Here is a 21,628-nt window from a genome sequence, read left to right on the forward strand (position 1 = left end):
AAAAAATAAATAGGAAATATTTGTGAATTTTTATAATTTTCTGTGAATAAAAATATTTGTTCGTTTTTTTTTTCGTAGATATCCGATACGTTAGGGAAAGGATAATTAGATGGAATATTTCTATACACAAGCTAAGTAAGTACCAACGGTGTTGTACGGTAATCCCCATAAACTAATTTTAATTTTTAGAAAAGTTTAATTCATCTTTTGCTTTTTTTTCTCTTAAAAGATTTTACATCAAAATTCTTCATAAATAATTGTTGAGTTGAAGCTTTCTTTTTTATAGTTTAAATTTATTTATTTTTGGGAAACTAGTTATTATTATTATTATTTACATTTTATTTCGTGGATTTCTTTGTCAACTTCTGTCCGTTTTATTTTCAATAAAAATCTATATATAAATAAGTAAAAAATTTGGGTTGCGTTATGAAAATGTTGATCTGGCTAATGTTCTCATGTTTTCTTTAATATAAAAATGTATTTTGGATAAATATCCCATATTCCTATAAAAATGTATTTTGGATAAATATCCCATATTCCTATAAAAATGAAAGTTATCTTGTATAATAACTATGTATTGATACTATATATTTTTAATTAAACTTGATTTTAATTTTGTTTAAATTACTAATACTAACATGTCTTTGAAGCTATACACAAAATGAGGAAGCTATACGTAGATTTGATAAACAAGAAGGGCTTAAGAAAAAATATAAAAAGAAATTGACGAAGCAAGGCAAAGAATGATGTTGACAAGGGAAAGAAAGATTAAAGGCTTCGTTGCTTAGATGTTTTGTTTTCATGATAAAACAAATTCATTGTTATCCTGTATGTTATTGTTTTCATAAGGGATTGAATGTGATTCATGTATTCTAATAAGTTTACATTAGACTATGCATCATGCTCATCAATTACCTTTCCTTTAAACTCAACTATAGTTTTGAAAATCTTTATGAAAAGGATTTAAGAACAAAATAATTAAATATGTCTTTGATAATAATTTATTAAATAGAACTTGTTTCAAGAAAAAAAGTTATCACCCAAACAATCAATTAGATGATTCTTGTTGCATTTTCGAACTCAATAACAAATAATAATCAATGATCTAGAACTTAGTGAAAACACAAAATTTACATTTAATGGATTAACTCTTCGAGTAATCAATTGTCTTTTTTAGGTTTCGTTTTCGAAAATAATAAAGAATAAACAATTATCTTTATAAATAATCTATTAAATCAATATAAAATGAGTTTTCTACAAATTTGTTCTTAGTGTATTCTAAAAGTATTATTCTTATATCTTTTTACAACATTATATACACTATCTAGTTTCGTGAAAAACTCTAATAATCTTTCAAAGAAATTGTTACCAATTCTATGTGAAAAGTTTGTTTTCGAAGGCACATTGATTGATGATAGTTTTTACTTGTCAGGACCATTAAATTCAGATAAAAGTGGAATCTAGGTGTATGGCTGATTGAGCCGAACGGTTTTTTATGGTAGTATATAAGTAAACTTTTCAAAACTTTGAGCCACCTTCTGCATGCATTTCTTCTCTCCAAATTTCTGAGTTTTATTTCTCCTCCTTCTCTCTAAAATTTCCCTCCTTCTCTCTACAAATTCTCACATTTTTCTTCTTCTGATCATCAACCAGGCTGCGCTTGAGTTTTTCCCTGGTGGCAAGAGTTTCTCTTTTCACCAATCAAGTTGTTGTTTGGAGTTGGTAAGTTAAACTCATTCGTTCTTTGAAGTTTCTACATTTTTCTGATACATGCAAGCACTGTTCAGCTTGCATGTGTTCATCATCTACTTCTCTGAATCTGTTTTCTGCCTTTGATCCTCTGGTCGGTTCCTTTTCACCGATCAGAAATTAGTAGATTGCCTTAAAAGTTGCTTGTTGGTTAGTCAACATTGTGGAAGCATAGGAAGTGTCTGGTTTATTCGAGGTAAGGGAAGCTAGTAATTTAATTATGTTTGTTTATGTTTGAAATGATTGGTTGAACGTGTGCATGTGTGAATAATTTGATATTGGCTTGATTTCTGTGTGTTGCCGAGACCTGTGAAACTGGTTAAGAAGTTCTGTAGAATTATGTAGAAAACAGAGCGCGTGTTGTTGAACGCTCGGTTAGGTCATGTAATCGGGTTTAGTAGTGATAACTTAGTGTTGTTCGGTTTAATATTTACGTTCAGTTTTAAAAGTATTCGTTTTCGATCTCGGTAGTCTTCGAGTTGGTATTAACGTTCGTTCTTAGTCGTACTACGTTTAATGTTCGGTTTTAGTAATATTCGATTGGATTATAGCGTTCGGTCATACACTAGTATTCGGTAGTCATAGCGATCAGCCCGCTCGGTCATATGCTGATTGACCGCTTGGGCATGTTCAGGTACTCGGTCAGTAACTGGGTTTGGTCTCTTTAGTCTTACCCATTCCTGACCGTTCGGCGTTAGGTGTGTGGATGGTTTCTTGTTAAGCGCTCGGTCTTATACTGGCAGTAATGCTAGTGTTAGCGCTCGTTCTCGATAGTGCTCGGTCTTGTACTAGCGCTCATTCTTGGTAGTGATCGGTCTTGCACTAGCGCTCGTTCTTGGTAGTGCTCGGTCTCATACTAGCGCTCGGTCTGAGTTATACGCATTCTGTTTAAGTTTTTAAGCATTCGTTTTAAACTCTTAACGTTGGGCTAAGCTCCTAGTGGTCGGTTTTTCTCTAGTGATAAGCCAGTAATTACGTTAGGCAATTTCTTTAATTGTATCTGTTAGGGAACGCTTGATCCTATCTTTTGGGTAGTGTGAAGGTGTCCGGTCTCCAACGTTCACAGGGTCTCTTTGTCTGATGAGTGAAAATATAACTGATGAATGATTATTTATGTTAATTTATGAGAATTATACTTTCAAAACTGTGGAAGAGAATTCTAAGGAGGAATATCTCATGGATGGTTATGGAATTGTAAAGTATGAATATGGATATTGCTAAGCTGGCGTTCATCCTGAAATTCTATGAGTATCATTCTCACATAGAGAGAGATATTTCATTTGTGAGAATAGCAGGAGGCCCTACCACCTTAGGGTGCCGAGGTAGGTATTATGGGATTAACCTTGGATAGTAGCTTGATTGGTGTCAGCTGTTACACTACCACAAGTGCAAGGGTGACTGTAGCTACATATTCATACGATCCGGATGGTCAAGTCAGGTGTTCGATCTATGCATGATTTGTGGTGTTAGGTTTGTATATGATTGTTTGTATTCGGTGTTTGCATGATGTAGCGTTCGGTTTCGTACGGTTTGAACTTGCATGAAATGTATAGATGTATTTATAATTAAATTACATTAGCTTACCCTACTTTCTTGTTTTGTCTCGTATTGTCCGTTCGGTTACCTTTTCTTTTGCAATGATCATCCTATGGATGTGAGCAGAAGACGATGAGTGTTCGGTGGAGCAAGCGTTGGAAGGCGAGGATCCTACTGCTTAAGTTAGGACCGCTCGGTCATTAGTTGTATATAGTTTTAGATTGGACCGTTCGGTCAATAGGCTTAGCTTATCTTTTGTAAACCGATCGGTTTATACAGGGTGTTGTATAACCGTTCGATTTATGTCTATGTTTTGTATCAAACTTATGGTACTCTGTAAAGTGTTTTAGTTTTATGGTTATTTTTGGATAACTATACTGTTAAATACTTTACTAACTCTTGGAGAACTGATCTATCATATTGTTATATGTGATTAATCTATGATATAGTATTATGCTATATTTTTGGGATGTTACAATATTCTATGGTGCTTTATTATTTCGGAATGTTGGTCATTTGAAGTGATCTCTTTCAAACTTTTTTATGATCTTTTTCTACCTACGTTTGGTGATTTTTTTAAAAATAAGTTTGTGTTTTAGCTTATATCTTTCTTTTTAAGTTTTCAAGAAGTGTATTCATATCTTGAACGATTTCATGTACTACATGTGATGTGAAGTGTGGCTGTAATCAAAATTTTACCAAAGATAGTATAACCAATTTTTAAAGTTAAAATGATTTAACTAGATGTAGATTATTGAAAAAGTTGAATCTATATAATTTTTCTTTTACTAGTGCTCGATCTTGTACTAGTGCTCAATGGATCCATAACCACCTCTGAAGAGGAGTTATATAAGTTATCAATGACATGTGACTAATAAACTTAAACCTCTAAGATTAAATGATCTATTTGGTATCCAACAATACGTCAAAAAACCTTTCAAGGAATATTTAGTCAATTTTGTAGAAACATAGTAAAAATTTTAAAATTGAACAAAGGGATATTTATGGATTCCTTGTAAAATAATAACTATGTGGAATTTCATTTGACTAGTTATTTATTCAAAGAAAGGTTCTGAATATGACAAATGTAAGATCTTAAGCAACATAATTGGATAGAAATGAGAAAATAGAGCATCATATAAGGTTGAAGATCCATTAACATATTGTCTTAAGGTTTTGGGTAAAGAGTGGTGTTATGTGGTTAGGCTCAAGTCTCATTGATGTTGTATCAAAGCCAGGTTAGGCTTAGATGAGTACAATGGTCCCGTGGCGAAGTGTGTCCTGTTAAAATGAACAACGGTACAAAAATGGATATTCAAATGCTTCTATTGGAGGGGGAGTGTACCAATGTGGAAGGGATTCACCCTTGAAGGGGAGATTGTTAGAACTCCAAGTGTGAGTCTAAGTCCCACATTGAGTATAAATGAGAAAGCAGAACATCATATAAGGTTGAAGATTCATTAACCTATTGTCCTAAGGTTTTGGGTAAAGAGTGATGTCAATCCCTTGTGTGGTTGGGTTGGTCTCATTGATAGTGAATCTCCTCCTCCATAAACCCAACAAATCATCATTTATATAACATTTATGGGTTTATATATATATAAAGGAGACATACCACCCTACATGCTAGTAATATGGTGAGGTGTTGTTTTGTAAGTCGATTATGATACTCAGCCATAAAAGTCATAGGGGAGCCAAATAGAAGGTGACATTGCGCACTTGTCCCACTAACACCACTCCCTGCTTTGCAATTGTAGAGAAAGGGGATATCAGTCTCCTATAAAGGAAGGGTACTTCCCTTTAAACATGGGACTTTTGAATACAAATATATAATAGTGTAGAATAACCAGAACTAGAGAGAGATAGAGTTATCAGTAAATAAAGTAAGTGTTCTCGTTATAAGCTTCTACTTCAAGTTTACCATTTCAAAACCTTTTGAGTTCAAATGTTCATAAGTGGTGGTTGAGACAATGTACAATGTAAAAGGTTCTTAAGAACATTGGCAAAAGTGAGCTTTTAGTGGCCTACTCAATGAATCCATAACCACCTATGAACATGAAGTATATAAGTTATCAAAGGCTGAGTTTGTGACCAATAAACTTAAATCTACAAGATTAGATGATTTATTTGGTATTCAACAACACGTTAAAGAACCTTTGAAGGAATTGAACAATTGATGGACTCCTTGTCAAATAATTATGTGGAGTTCATTTGACGAGTTATTTATTCAAAGAAAGGTAATAAATATGACAAATGTAAGATCTTAGACAACGTAACATTTTGAAGTTGAGAACAATATTCCATAGCTTAAGGCTCACTAGCTGTATTAAAAAAACAAAAAAATTAGATTGTATATCACTAAAAATGAGGATGAATTAGTATTTTTTAAAAATTCTTATATTATTAATAAACCTCAAAAACTTTGATAGAATCTACTAAGTTAAAAAATTCGAATTAATCAAAACAAAGAAATATATCAAGATGTAAAAAAGAGACGAGAATAAGAAGAATCCAAAGATATTTACAAGTTACTTTAAATCTACTAATTCTATATCTAGTTACAACCACTTCAATATCTTCAATCTAATATAGACTACTTTCATATAACCTATAATAACATAAAATATGATTTAAATCTCTTGAACACTATAAAGAGATATCACCTAATGCATATAATTATTACACAATACAAAAAATATAAATCTTCATAAATTTTTTGAAAAGAAATCACTCAAAGTAACATAGATCCAAGAAATTAAGATCACAACGAACTAAGCAACAATGCAAAAAATGACTTGAAATGAAAAACTTTCACAACAGATGTAAAATAAATGTTTATTAGGTTTTACGAACTTTTTTAATATAGTAGAACGTTTTAAAAAAAAAATCAATTGATAAACTAAAGAAAGTACTGTAAAAAGTTCATAGAAAACCATTGATGAGAAAACTTAATTGATTATATTTAAACATAATTGATTACATGTATAACTAGAAAAAAACTTAAACAAATTAATTAATTATTTCATCATTTAATCAATTTAATGTGAGTTATGAGATGATTAATTATATCTTCAGTTAGTTGATTATTTTACTATTAATAGATTTCATAAATCCAAGCTTAATTGATTATTTCATAGATAATATATTAATCTCACATATGGTTTTTTCAAACAGTTTGAAAGATAATAAATTATATAACTTATGATAATTGATTATGTTAAGTTATAATAAAATAATTTGTTGTAAAAACTTTTTTAAAATATGTTTAAGTTTGAACCGATGCTCATGATGAATGTGATGCAAACTCTAGCTTAATCATTAATTCATGATTCATACTCGATACATTTATGCTCATCATAAAAATACATTAGGTTAAATTGATTTTTTTCAGAATTTTTATTATCTCGATCAACAATATCTCATTTTCTCATTTTTTTTTAATTTTTTTATGATAACCAACATTTCAAAAACACCATATAGTTTATAGTTTTTGTATAGTGTGATATGCACAAAGAACCATATATTTTTTTTCTCCCTTTTAGGCTTTAGTATATTTTTTCTCCCTTTCCGGCTTTAGTAAAAATAATAGAATAAAAAACAAAGATATGAAATAGAAATTATTCTCATTGATTGATAAGAATGTTGAATCCAATGAATTAGAAAAAAAAAACACGATAAAATGATAATCAACATCACAACTTAAGACAAATGATAATCTAAAAAAAATCATAAAAGATAGAAAACACAAATCATAAAAACATAAAGAAATTATGCAAAGATACATGTAATCACTTCATCAATTTTCACCTTTAGATTATTCTTCTTTAATGTTTGTCTTTCTTAAATACTTATCAATACTAGAAAATTTTAATCTAAAAAAAATCATAAAAGATAGAAAACAAAAATCATAAAATCATAAAGAAATTATGCAAAGATACATGTAATCACTTCATCAATTTTCACCTTGAGACTATCCTTCTTCAAAGTTTGTCTTTCTTAAATACTTATCAATACTAGAAAATTTTCATCAATTTTCATCCAAGAAAATATCGTAACGTAATTGTTTCTCAATCTACCAACTATACATTTATTTAATTTACTTAGTAATGTAACTTAAAATGTCATACTTTTTAAGTATGTGCTCTAATTCTTCTAAATTCGCCTTTAGAAGATCATCATTGTAGAAAAAAAAACATCACTTTGTTCAACAACCTCATTCATTGAAGTGTATTTTTGTTTATCTTGTTTGAAATAAACAATTTATTAATACTTCATTTATAAGATCCACCTTATGCTTTAAAAAACTTTAATAGTAAAAACAAAATAACAAATAGGATAAAGGGTAAATCATCTTGTCTTTATGATATTGTCTATTATAATTCTAAAGCCTATTTGTATGGTGATTTTAGAGTATAGATCATCAACATATCTTTTGTGATCATTTAAGCATTGTACAAATTTACATTACTACAAAAGAAATAAATCTCTCACATTTCTATACAACATGTTTTGAAGATGGAGAAGATTTGGATTTGGATATCCTAGACAACCTTTGTATAAACCAACTTTATCAAAAGTAATTGATACCAATGGTAATTTTGATTTTACCAAGTTTTAATCACTTCTTTCCGTATAAATCTTTACACGTTATCTCCAAACATTTAAATTTAGAACGAACGACTTCATTCGCCAACTTGATGTTAGCACATAAAGACCTGACCAAGTTCGGTTATATTCCCCATCCACCTCTACAAAAGTCTATAATTCCTAATTCCTTAGCAACTTTTAGAAATTCACTTTCTTTGAATGAACTTATATTAAATACTTATGAGTTTAAAGACTATGATCATTCCATTCATTCATAACAACACTTTAAACTTTATATCATAAATTCAACCCTCCAAAGATGTTGGTTGGCTTTCCTTAACAATAGGTTACTCCACTTACAAGTATCAAATTTACTTATTTTTACATATGATTTAGGCACTTAATGCATACAACTTTGATTAATTTTTATAAACCATGGTTCTTACCAACTTATAAATGTAGAATGATTATATGTAGATAATATACTAGAATTTATTGACTTAAGCTTACAAATTCTCATTGCATCAATAGAGATTAGGAGCAATTAATTTGCTAAGAGCAAGAATTTAGAGTTGAGCAAATTAAGGGTTGAAAAACAATTCAAATGTTTACCCTTAAAGTTGGGAAAATTTGTGACACATTGAGTTAAGAAGCAAGCCTCAAAATAAGGAAAATGGAGTTGAGCAAGGTCTAGAGAAGTTGAGATTAGAAGAAATTTTCAAGAGGAGGAAAAACAAAGCTAAGTGAATTGCAAATAAGCTAAGCACAAGAAGAAACACTTAAAATGAGGTAAAACATCTATTGAAAGTATTATAGAGATGTTGAACACAAAGAAAATATTTAAGATAAGGAATACGTTATTTGTTGAGTAGAACATTCACATGATAAGTGCAAGCATCTAGTGAAAACATATTACCTTGACTTTCTATAAATAGAGAGAAAATTTGGTGGATTAAGAGGCTGAATTATAAAAAGCTTTACATTGTTAGAAAATGTTTTATCTATTGTTGTTATATTTTAACTTGGATTCATTGGAATATTCTACTCGTCATGAGTGGCTAAATTTCATTATTTTGGAATCTAATGGAATTGTAACTTTTATATACTTCTTGTTTCATTTATGCAATCATATTTTGTTTTCCACTTTCATTTAATTTTTTGCTTAATGCTTGACGATAAATGAGGCAAATGTTAGGAACAAAAATTTATCTTGAATTGTCACTAGTTTGAATCTTAATGCAATGATTGAGTAACTTTAATGCAAGGAATTAATTAAGTGTTATTAGATCCTTAGAGAATCATGATTAAGTTAACATGGTTAGGCTGCATAGGATAGTGAAAACTATTATATAATTTCATGTATGAACAAGAAGTATATATTAGTTTATGTATAGTATAGAGCCTGAAACATGTAGTCATGACGGGATGAGGTGATCACAATGCACCTATACGAGTAACCTCACTTTCATGAAATAGGCATATAACATTATAAGGAGATGAAGGTAAATTAGTCAGCAATTAGGATTTGTATAAAAGATTAGGAAACCTTAAAACAACTTAAACTGGGACAGACTTATTCAACTTATGCCCATGCAGATGAAAGGCCCACACAAATACTATAAAAGGGTATTATTCATAAGGTATGACATCTAATTCAATTATTATTGCATTTATTGCTTATTACGTATTTCTAAATTGACCGTTAGAATGTCTTTATAGCACCCTGACCGAACAACCAGTAGGAGGTCAAAAGAAAGGAAATGTGTCATCAGGTCTACTTGGATTACCTCGACTAAAATGAGGTGAGTGTGTTGGTGATTGAGTAGATACGAAGGCCTAAAGGGTACATCTCGACCTTGTAAAAACAATTTACAACTAACATTAAGTTCCAACACTTTTTCACAACTGATAATCACAACAATTATATTCAACCTCTATCCTATTCAATATATATTTGTGTAATTTTTAGCTTATTCTCTCCACATTTGTTATTCTTATGTGTATGCAATTGTTTTAAAAAAAGATTTATAACTATCAATATATCTTTCAGTTGTATTATAGATAACTCTGTCCATTTTTCGACATTGCAAACATAATCATACACATAACAAGTTTTTCTGACCCCACCCTACATGAACCAACACAAATGGAAATGTTAAACAAAAATCTTACCTATAATTAAGGGTGACAATACGGGGCTAATCAGGTAGGCGACCTTGTAGGTCCACAACGAAAAACACGAGATGAGCTAAGATTTTGAGCCCACTAACCCACTTAAACCCGACCTACATAACACCCAATTTGTGTGGGCCTTATACAGGGCAAGGCGAGTCAACCCTCTTACCCGCAATATCACCCAACCTAACCCTTTTCGAAACGCACAACTCAATTCAACTTTCTTTGTTCTCCCTTCTCTTTCTCACAGACACATCCATCTGTTCTTTCTCCAAGCACACAACACACAATGACACCAACAATGGTCTCGCATCACATCCCCCACCACCAACCATGCACGACAACAAAAATAGGCTTTGATTTTATGGAATTCGAATTTGATGATTTTTTTCCCATTTTTGGTTCTGATTTTGGAGGAATGGAAAAGGTGGTTGTGCCTCCAATTTTGATGTAGCAGAAGTGCGATCTGTCATATGACGTCATTACGGGGAGTTTGAGCAAGAGTTGAAAATGGGAGAACGAGAGCTCGAGGTTGCTCAAAATGATAACGTATCTAATGTATTAGCTCGATAACTGGTAGGAGGATCTATCGAAGGTGAAGGACTATCACAAGAGTCACAAGGTGTGTGAGGCTTGGATCTCCACCATAAATAGCCAAGGGCCAAGAAAAGTTACAAGCACAACAAAATCTTCATTAGACCTATAATCACCTACAAAAGTCCGCACACCATCATTAGTCTCACTAGAGACTGCGTAAGAGAAACTCCAAGGAAAGATGTGCGCACCATCAACACCAAGGAAAGATGTAAAATTGTGATAAAATGTGTGTATGAATGAAGTATGGAAGAAACAACTAAAACAAATCAATGAGTTCACATCATTGTAAGATGTTGTAAGATTATAACCAATATATTGAATCTTCTCTTTTGTTAATAACAAAAGAAAATTTCATATTTAAACTTCGAGCCATGAATTCAATAAGATATTTCAATTTATTCCAAAGTGATTTTGTAAATAAGAAATTTTCAAAAACAAAAATTCAATTTATTCAAAAGTGTTTTAAAAAAACAATGCAACTATTTATAACCAATATTGCTCAGCCAAATCAAATACAAATGAAAGGTAAATTTAGAATTCAAATTTAAATTATAAATCTTGATAAATCATTCTCAAGTGATGTTCATGTTACATGTTTGTTTCATGTTTTTCTTACATTTAATCCAAACATGTTTTCTATTCTTCTTCTTAGTACTTCTCTTTTTTTCCTCTTTGGAATTTATATTAATATTTTGTTGAAACAAAAGTGTTCAATTTTAAATCTTAAACTACAAGTATAATTCAAAGAAAATACAATCAATCTTTTTTGACAATGTTAGAAAATACAATCAAAATAAAAAAGACATCTATGAAAATTTGAGTCTATAAAACTACATAGAAGAAATAAAATAATCGGAGACAGGCTCCTTGGGGGTATCTTCCACTAAGTTGATACTTCTCCTATGTATCCTTTCTAAGCTCCTCCAGAGCTTCCCCCTCATCTGAACTCCCGACTATCATGTTGACACTATTTGGACTTCGGCCAGGTTTTTCCATGGACGCATAGGTTGTCATTGTTGGGCAACTTGTTACGCTTGAATAAGTTGTTGTTATTGACCTAACTGAGTTGCTTTCGAACCTATAACACCAAGTTTGACTGCTCGACTTATCCCCGACCAATACCACTATGATGCCTCTACCACGTCCCCGCCCTCCCCTTCCTTTTCTTCTTCCTCCCTCAGTCGTTATTGTTCTATTGAATGAAACGACCCAAGGTCTTTGAGCGAATAAGCTCTACTATAAGGTCTTCTAAATATCGACACTCCTTAGTTTAGTGGCCGATAGTCTAGTGATAAAGCATTTCTTTGTTGGATTGGTGAAAAGATAAGTTGGTAATAGTCTTGGAAGCTAGATGAGCTATAAGTTGTAGGCTTCTCTACGAAAAAAATCTTTATTGGCATTGAGGGAAGCATGTTGTTCATACTAGGTTGCGATCTTCTCGAAAAATCTAGTCATGTTGTTGCTGCTTGGGATCATTGAGTCAAGTTTCTTTAAAGAGCAAGTTCGAGAAAGGTCTAGGGTGGAAACCACAAATCAACGAATGCATGATCATAGAAAGAGTCATGTTGGGTATGTTGATTGTTGAAGTAGTGAATCTCTCCATAAAGTGTTGTAAAGTCTTGTGTTCTCCTTGTTCTTTGTACTTTAGGGAGGCCGGTGTGGTTGACACCACTTTGTGGTCGGCGAACCGAGTCTTAAATATGGTACTTAGCGTGTTAAAGGATTCCATCGAATTCAATGGTAGCGCATAGTACCAAATCTAAGGCCTGAGCATCCAAAATGGTGGGGAATAGCCAACAATATACTCTCTTATCCCAAGTATGGATATGCACTTGACTCAAATAAGCTTTCAAGTGGATGGTCAGGTTAGTGGTGTCGTCATACTTGTAGATGTTAGTTTTGATTCCTCTCGAAAGATTAACTCGTTCTATGTCTGGTGTAAAGCGTTGGAAGTCGTTGTCATCTTAAGGATGTGGGTGCAAGCGCATGTCTTGGAAATTCATGTCGAACTCATTACCTATGAACTCGGGCAGAACCTTAGGACTCATCCCATCTCAAATGGAGACTAAGTCGGGTTGGAGCTTTTGGATAGGTATTGAGATTTCCTACGATATTCATTGTATCATCTTGTTGGCAGGCTTCTAATTCTCTGGGTTGATTGTCACTCTTGAAATGTTCCCAACTAGATGCTTTCACTTGTCGATGAGTGGTACGTCTCGACTATGGGTGATCGTTCGCGGAACGAGCTAGCCGTAAAAATTTTCCCTTTCCAAATTATCCAACATGGATTGCAACATTTGTAGATCAACATTATGTTTCTGATGTAGTTTTGAGTCAAAGTTTCGGTCTGAGTTCTTAGTATAGCCTTAGTCCGATCTCGCAAAGCCTATAAGTCTACCTAGTGTTGTCTCCTGAGTTGTTCGTTCTGGTCAAGCAACATTTTAATTTTGTTTTGATAGTGTTATATTAAGACAAGATCGTTTAGAGAAACTATACTATCTAGCAACTCACATTTTGAAGTTTAACAAACAATACTCAATGAAATATTGTAGCATTTAACATTTGTATATGTTAAAGAATAATACTTAATGAAATAAATGTTTATCAAATATAACTGTCTATCCAAATTATTGAACGAGATAAACATTTATAATGAATATAGTACTTGAAGTAATTTTTTTCCAACAACAAACAACATTTGATATAATGAAAACACCCAAATCAAACACCAAGCTAAACTCTAAAGCTTAAAGAGCTTACATCTAAAAGTATTGAGCCACTAAGAGTCTGACAAGATCAAATCAACTAAGATATCATTTGTAAAACTCTAAACGTTATCAAATGGTATATGAATATCTGATATCTCAAACGCGTTTAAAGCATTAACATAAAAAAACGTAAACGCTATATAACTTCTAACAAAATATATAAACATTATAGTGTCTAAACAAAAGATATAGTATATAAACAAATGATAAAGTTTCAAAATGTTAGTTGTGTTAAACGATGTAAAGTACCTTAAGCAATTATATGAAACAAGCGTTTAAAGATTATATTATATAAATCTAATACATCAAACGCTATGCCTTCTAATGATGTTTTTATCAAACAATGCTGACACGTGAAAATGTGTTTTAAACACATAATGTTCTTAAAGATCATCAACGTTTAAAACATCCAATGTGTATGAAAAAGTGCTTCTATGCTTGTATGCTTTGTTCTCTTTGTCTGTGCAGGTAATGACAACACTGAGCTTTATTCAGAAGCTCTGCACAAAGATTAGAAAGACATTAAGAGATAGGAAGACATTCCTAGAATCTTTCCTCAAAACTTTTAGCTTTGAAAGACTGTACAAGCTACTTATGAAAGAAATCACGGATAAAGCATTGTCACTCTACAACGTAGACCCAAGTCTGACTAATTACCTAAAAAAGGAAATGAAGTTTATCTAGAAGTAAACTTTGTGTCCAACATTTGCAATAGTTATTAAGCGTTGATTTGCGAAAGAGTTTAAAACATTATTCAAAAACCCCCACCCCCATCTTTCTAGTGTTTTACTACATTTCACATTCATTGGGTTGGGATCCATCCTCGTGTATGGTGTGGAATGATCGATTTGATTGTTAGTGAGGCTAGGGATAACTTTACTAGGACCCACGATGGGAGTCAAATGTTCTTATCAGGTTTAGATTTTGTATCTACAAGACACATAACAATATCTTAAAAGTAGTCTTTTATGACAAGTCGACTTTTATATGGGAAGATTCACCTACAAAAGATTCTCTCATGCTCAAGTAAGTACGAGAGCTAAGAATCTTTTTTGAAGTATAAATAAAAATAGAAATAAGGCTTAAGTAAATAATACTTTCCGGTTGAGCTCTTTTCATAGAGCTTGTGTGAGATGTTTGATGTTTTAAGCATTTTGAGAATAATGACAAATAATCATACTCATAAATGAGATGACATAATGACCATATACTCGAGAATAATGACAAATAATCATACTCATAAATGAGATGACACAATGATCATATATATGAATTTATGTCTCATTATGAATAAAACTTTCAAGCTTTTAATGATGTATTAAACTTTGTTTAATGACTAGATAAATACATTACTGAGTTATAATATTGGTGTTTTTTTATCCTTTAAAATATTATGATTTTTTCATTTATATATTAATCATAATAAGAATTTTTCAATACACAAATGTGTTTATTAATAACTAATGAAATAATAAATAAATTTATTGTTTTATTTTCACGAATACTTCAACATTAATTAATAAATTGCAAATTCAGATTTCGTCACAAGTTATTTTCAAGAGTTAGCAAACAATAAAAATGAAACCAAAGTAATAAAGGACTTCAACATTGTAGATGAAAATGTTTATACTAATATCCTATGACTCCTAATTTTAAGTTACTTAAATTTCGAATTAACATTTTAAATACACTAAACATAAACTAATACAGTGAACAATTTTTTTTTCATCTAGAGAAAATCTTGATTATTTATATACACTTATTCATGATAGGAATAATTAAATTAAATATTATAGTGATTCACCTAGTGTTATCAAAAATGGATTAAAACTCACGAACCAACTTGATTCACCACAGATTTGAGTCATATTAAATTTTTAAAAAGTATTTTAAACTTTGATATAGACTAAAATTAAACTCAGGCCACTAAGAACTCTTCTCACCTAGGTTGAACCCGTGGTGAGTCAAGTTGGCTCACTAACCCACTTATAAATTTTAAATTATATTAAAACAATGAAAATCCTATACCTAAACCCTCTTATATTGTGGATTTATCCATTTAAGACTCTAATATTTTATATGGATAAGTGACAACAATGAATTGATATTAGATAGTAATTTGTTTTTGCATTTTTTATTGTATTTGTAGTTTATCATGATTTTGAATTGTATTGTATTTTTTCTTTTTGGATTGTGTTTGGAGTTTGCTTTAAATTTGGATTGAACTTTATTTAGATTTCAATTAAAAAAAATTACTTTTTTTTAAGATTGAAAAAATAATTATAATTAAATAAACTAATGAGTCAACCGGTTTAATCCACTAATTTATGGTGGACCAAGTTAGATTCTAATTTTTTAAGATCACTAATAAATAAACAAAGTTGGATTGACCTACTAATTGACTAATTTATGGTGAATCGAGTCGCATTCGATAACTAGTTTTGATAATACCTAACATTTGGATAATAGAATAATAAATTTCTACTTTTAAAATGATGAAATATTAATAATTTTTTGAAATTTATTAAAAAAGAAAAGCATAAAAAATAGCAAACTAAAACATAAAGAATGAATTAAAACAACATATCAAAGTATTTATAAACTAATTAAAAAAACCTATTTATAGGATAAAATAAAGTTAAACGAAGTTTTTAACTAATTTCTAAACTAAAAATTCTCATAAAAGATTCACTCAACAAACAAGAAAATTTTACCACTCATATGATAAGATTTGTGAAATAATACCGGTTATTTTACATAAATATAATGGATTTTAAATACGTTCCACGTAAATGAACATAAACCTTATAAGGAAATAAGTGATTTTGATAAAGTATTTTTCAAGGAAAATCCAACATTTAATGTTTTTATTCTACGAGTTACCATGTGTCAGCTTCATCCTCTAAATTCGCCCAATCTAAAATCTTAAAAAAAAGAAAAAAAAAATTACTTTCCTCTAATCCACGTTCCACCAAAAACCCGATCCCGTAATCCATGTTACCTTTTCGCCACACTTCAACAATTTCAATTACGGTTTTCCACTTTCTATTTCCTAGCTTCAGCCTTTTACGCACAAATTTAGCAACATTACGTTTCACTACTCGCTTTCTCTCCACGTCACGCGCGTACCGCGTGCGTGTTGGCCGCTCTGGGATCGTGCGGCGCAGAACGCGAGACAAAAAGCGCGGTGCGGCACACGACGCGTGGCACGGTGGTAGAGGGAGAGTAAAGCGACTCGCGGCACGCACACAAGGTGTTTGTTTGATCGATTAACGTGAGAGATAGATAGAGACAGGACGCGATTTTGGATGCACCGAAACAAACGCGTCAATAGGAAGAAAGTGACGCGTGTGCGCGTTATCGTTCCCTGAACCATGTTCACTCCCCCATTCACCAAACTGTCTGAAGGAACCATTCAAAAAATACCACAATTATTACCCATTGCATGAGTGAAATATTGCTCATGTCTCTTTACCCATCAACACTCTCACACTTGCTAACTCCTTTTGACTTGGTCATCACACTCTTTCCTTTCACTTTCACTTCCTTATGCAAAAGCGCGTTTCAACACCACTTTCTCTCATTTCTTTATTCCATCAAACAAACAAAATCCCTTACTACCACATCTAAATAATTTATCAATTCAATAAAAAAAAAAGGCAAGCGAGTGTAACATACGTGAGTTGAGAAGAGAGTGAATTAGGTTAAAAGCCGGCACGCATGAAACCCCACCTTCGCCGCTTGTCTCGAAACTCCCGCGTGCCACGTAACCCTCTATTTCCTTTGGGCGGCGTCTCTCTCTCTACTAACTCACACGTCACACCATACACACCATTCTTTCACTCCACCCTCTTTTTCTCTTTCTCTCTCTTCAAACCCACCCTACATTTTATATAAATACCCATCCCCTCCCTCTCACCCAACATCTATCTTTCTGCACTCTCTCTATTAACAGCTTTGCGTCACCATGGTCGCCAAGGACAAAACGGTCATAAAGAATAAGAAGCCAAACAATGCTGCCGACGAGGTTCACTACCGCGGCGTCCGAAAGCGCCCCTGGGGCCGCTACGCCGCCGAGATCCGCGACCCCGGCAAGAAATCTCGCGTCTGGCTCGGCACCTTCGACACCGCCGAGGAAGCCGCCAGAGCCTACGACGCCGCCGCCCGCAACTTCCGCGGCCCCAAAGCTAAAACCAACTTTCCCCTTCTCCCCGACACCGCCGCCGCCGTCACCAACAACAACAACGTTAACCGGAACAACAACAACAACAACGTAACAAACAACGCTAGCAGCAGCAGCAGCCCTAGCCAGAGCAGCACCGTCGAGTCCGCCACCCCGGAGCGTGACGTCACGCGCCTCGCCGCCACTGCCGTCATCGACCGCTTCCCCTTCCTCCCGATCCAGCAGCAGCTGCTCGTGGCCCCGGTTGCTCCCGTGCGCCCGGTTTTTCTCCTGGACCGCGCCCATTACCTCACCCATCAATTCCCCTTCCGGTTCGAACCGGCCCCGGTTCAGAGCGACTCCGATTCCTCCTCCGTTGTCGATTGCCAACCCAAAAGAGAACTCAATCTCGATCTCAACCTGGCTCCTCCTATGGATTATTAAATTCCATTAATCTCTTAATTCTCTATACCCTTATAACAAAAACAGCAAAAAGGAAAGGACTGAGGAAAAATTTTCTCTTTTTTATCTAGGTAGATCAGTTGTTAATCATCTTTGTAGACAGATAGATAAGGTATTAGATGTCAATTATATATTATATATATCTATATGATATATTACATCTTTGATGTAGATAGGTTAATTTTCTGTCCTTTTAGGTCTTTGAAAACAAAGGGACATGATCTGAGATTGTTCAGATCTGGTATAGTTTTATGTGACATCTGATATGTAATTCTGGCTAATCTTAATTTGAATTCAGTAATTTCTGCTTTTCACTTTTCTGCATATTTTTGGTTCTTTTGCGTGGTTCTCTGATAATGATCGGTTACGTACCATTATGCTTCTAATGTGATCGTGGAAACAAAAAACACGGTTGTGGGGAAGGAGCATGGCCATTTCGGTTTTTCATATGGTCCACCAAAGCTTTTTTATTTCTTTGTAATTTTTGGATAAACATGGTTTTAAGGTTATAAAATATTGTTTCTTAAGTGTGGGTCTATGAAAAACCAGTATCTGAACAGTGAAGACATGAATTCAACCGGAATCAAATTGATTTCAACACTTTTTTTTTATTATTATTAGATAACATCAATAAAAAAATAAGATGATATATGTTTAGTTTATAAAAATTTAAACTTTACCTAAATCTTAAACGGGTAATTTAGCCCCATAATGAAAACAGTGAGTTATACTACTGCAGACGTTTTATTGACTATAGTCATATATTTGATGGTTAAATGTAACACTTGAAAAAGTGAAAATTTTGAAAGTTTAATGTTTATGTCCGAGGTGCAAGTTTGAATTTATTTGAATTTTTGTTTGAAAGACATTTTCTAAAGGAAGGCTTTTATTATTAAATTGAGGAGGTTGTTCTATTATTAAATGTGTGATTTAAACTTATTTATTATGTGGACATGTTGAGAAAGTCTTTTACCGTTTTAAGACCAAATTGAATAATGGATGAAATCACATTTTAATCTTATGTTGAAAAATATTTAGTTTGAGCATCTAATTTAAGCGTTAGTTTTCTTCAATTAGGATCAGAAATGTTATAAATTAAATAAAATACTACATGAAACAGCATAGTTTTGATCTGGTTTGCAAAACGAGGTTTGACTTATTTTTAATCTTCAATGAGTTAATAAATAATTACACTTAAACATGACGAGTTATTAAAATAATAAACATGGTTTGGTTGCTTAAATAAAAAAATTTAACTTACAGAGTTTTGTGTGCTATTTTCTTTTTTTTTTGCTACAAAACTACTCTATGAAATATCTCCTATTACAACTCATTTAAAGAAAAAGTTTGATACGTGCAAACTAGAATTAATTCAAAGTCCAAGTATGCTGCTACTTATTATCTCAAGCTAGAACACTATGCATTCATTTTGTAATAATTGGAAACATACCTTCCTATTCAATTCAAATCACTTTGTTCAATTAGTGGGATACAATAATTGTATATATTTAAAGCAGTTTTACTTTGAAAAATAGCTAAAAGATTTGTTGAGTTATCCTTGAAAAACAATCATCCTAATCATACCCACAAGTCTATTATTGTCTAGTGTGGTAAACAATCAATTTTTCTTTAGTCATTAATGAGATATTCATGTCTACATGTACTAAATATGCTGTTTTTGGACAAATTACTTCTATAATATAGTGCACTAGATATACAAAATAAATCATTTTATGTCCATCCTATAAATAATATAGTTTTATTTTTATACTTCGAATTATTACCAGAAAAAAAATTGTATTTTACTATAATGTAATGATGTTATTAAGATAATTATATATATAGTTTGGTTGTTATAATTTTAAATAATTTAAAATGTATGTTCACACGGGACCAAAATTGGTCCTTATAATTTTAAAGATTTATAAAATTTTAAAAAATATTGAAAGGGTTTGTTTCATTTTTTAAATATTTTTTAAAATTCGAATATATCGACACTTTTCATGAGGCATTCATCAAATGTTTGTGGTTAAAATTCTTAAATCAACATCAAATTATGAATTCAATTTGACAATGAAATAATGATAGTGAACACATACTTCATTGATGTACAATTGAGCATTGGCTAAGAAAACACATTAATGTGATTGAGTACTGCCACAAAGTAGTACAAATGCAAACTCATGTTGAAGGAGAAAAGAAACCAAATCATTGTGGTCATTCGTAACTACTAATGTATCATAGGGTTAAATACAAAAATTTCTGAAAAAAAAATAGCAGAGTAATAAAGCAACATTACATAAAATAGAAAACTTATTTTAGATATGAAACCATTTAAAGAATGAAATTAATTTATTTACCTATTTATATGACATTCTCTTTATTAGGTGAAACTTTAACTTTATAGGAGCAAAATAATTCCCCAATACCTTTTATTTATGAAATAGCATATTTTATAGTGTAAGGTCAAAATTCAGTTTTTCAGAAGTTCAATCATTGTTTTTCTATAGAAAACACAAACTGTGAAGGAAATATTTTTTTTTTAAAATTATTTATTTGATAAAATTTACATAAATGTTAACTTAAATTAATTATTAATTTAGTATTACATCAATATTAATGTTATAAATAGGTCGACAAACAATTTAACAATATACAATTTTTTTTTGTCTCAAACACAAATAAAGAAATTGCCAAATGTAATATGAGGTCATAAAATGTTATGGAAATTTCATCTAAGTATATAGGCTTGTTTAGAGAGGAGGGGTTTGGAACCCTAAAATGCAGTCTTTCGGGAACTTGTTTTAGTAAAATAAAAACAAGTTATCAAGATGAAAGTACATGGTCTTATAATTTATGGGATGAATTTGTTATATAATATTTGTTATTATTACCTTGTCTCTAATGTATATGCATGCAAGACAATCATAAAAATGCAAAGAAATTTTATGAACAAGATTTATGAAAAGATATATTAATATAAAGAGATTAAAAATATATTGGTGAATCTAAAAAGAAATTTAAAATATATATGGTTTGTTCGAAATATTGAGTGAAAAGTTAGATCGGAGACTAAGATAAACTTATGGAAGGATACATGAATAAGTGATATCCCATTAAATGTTAGATTCCCTATGTTATATATGTTAATTCTAATAATTGGGAACTAAAATTAATTAAGGAGTTGAATTAGTAATTAGTAACAACTATGACTAGAAACTTAATTGGAAGAGAGAATGATTTGAATGAGGAAAGTCACAACTAGTGAAATTCATGCATATGCTAACACATAACTCATTACATAGAGAATGTGAGAATACATGGATTTGGAAAGATAGGAGGAGAGAAATATACAAAAAAAACCAACTTATATAAAATTGCATAACACATTTAACGATAAATATTATGATATGTTCAAGTGATTTTTGAGTATAAGAGGCTTCCTATCTACATAATATTTTGCATGGATGGTAATTTTAAATAGGGTGACAACAAAGGAAAACCTTAGGAGGAAATGAATAACATTACAAAGCACTTTTTGCACATTGTGTGTATTAAAGGAAGAAACTTTAACCCTCTTGTTTTTTACATG

At 31.6% G+C, this 21,628-nt stretch overlaps 1 pseudogene; it reads left to right on the forward strand.

Annotated features, from left to right (window-relative positions):
• Positions 1 to 17,328: 17,328 nt before the first annotated feature.
• LOC124845431 (ethylene-responsive transcription factor 9 pseudogene) lies at positions 17,329 to 18,360 on the forward strand (annotated as a pseudogene).
• The last annotated feature ends 3,268 nt before the right edge of the window (positions 18,361 to 21,628 follow it).

The sequence above is a fragment of the Vigna umbellata genome, chromosome 6, assembly GCF_029865625.1.
Source record: "Vigna umbellata cultivar VRB3 chromosome 6, Vumbellata_1.0, whole genome shotgun sequence".
NCBI classification, from domain to species: Eukaryota; Viridiplantae; Streptophyta; class Magnoliopsida; order Fabales; family Fabaceae; genus Vigna; species Vigna umbellata.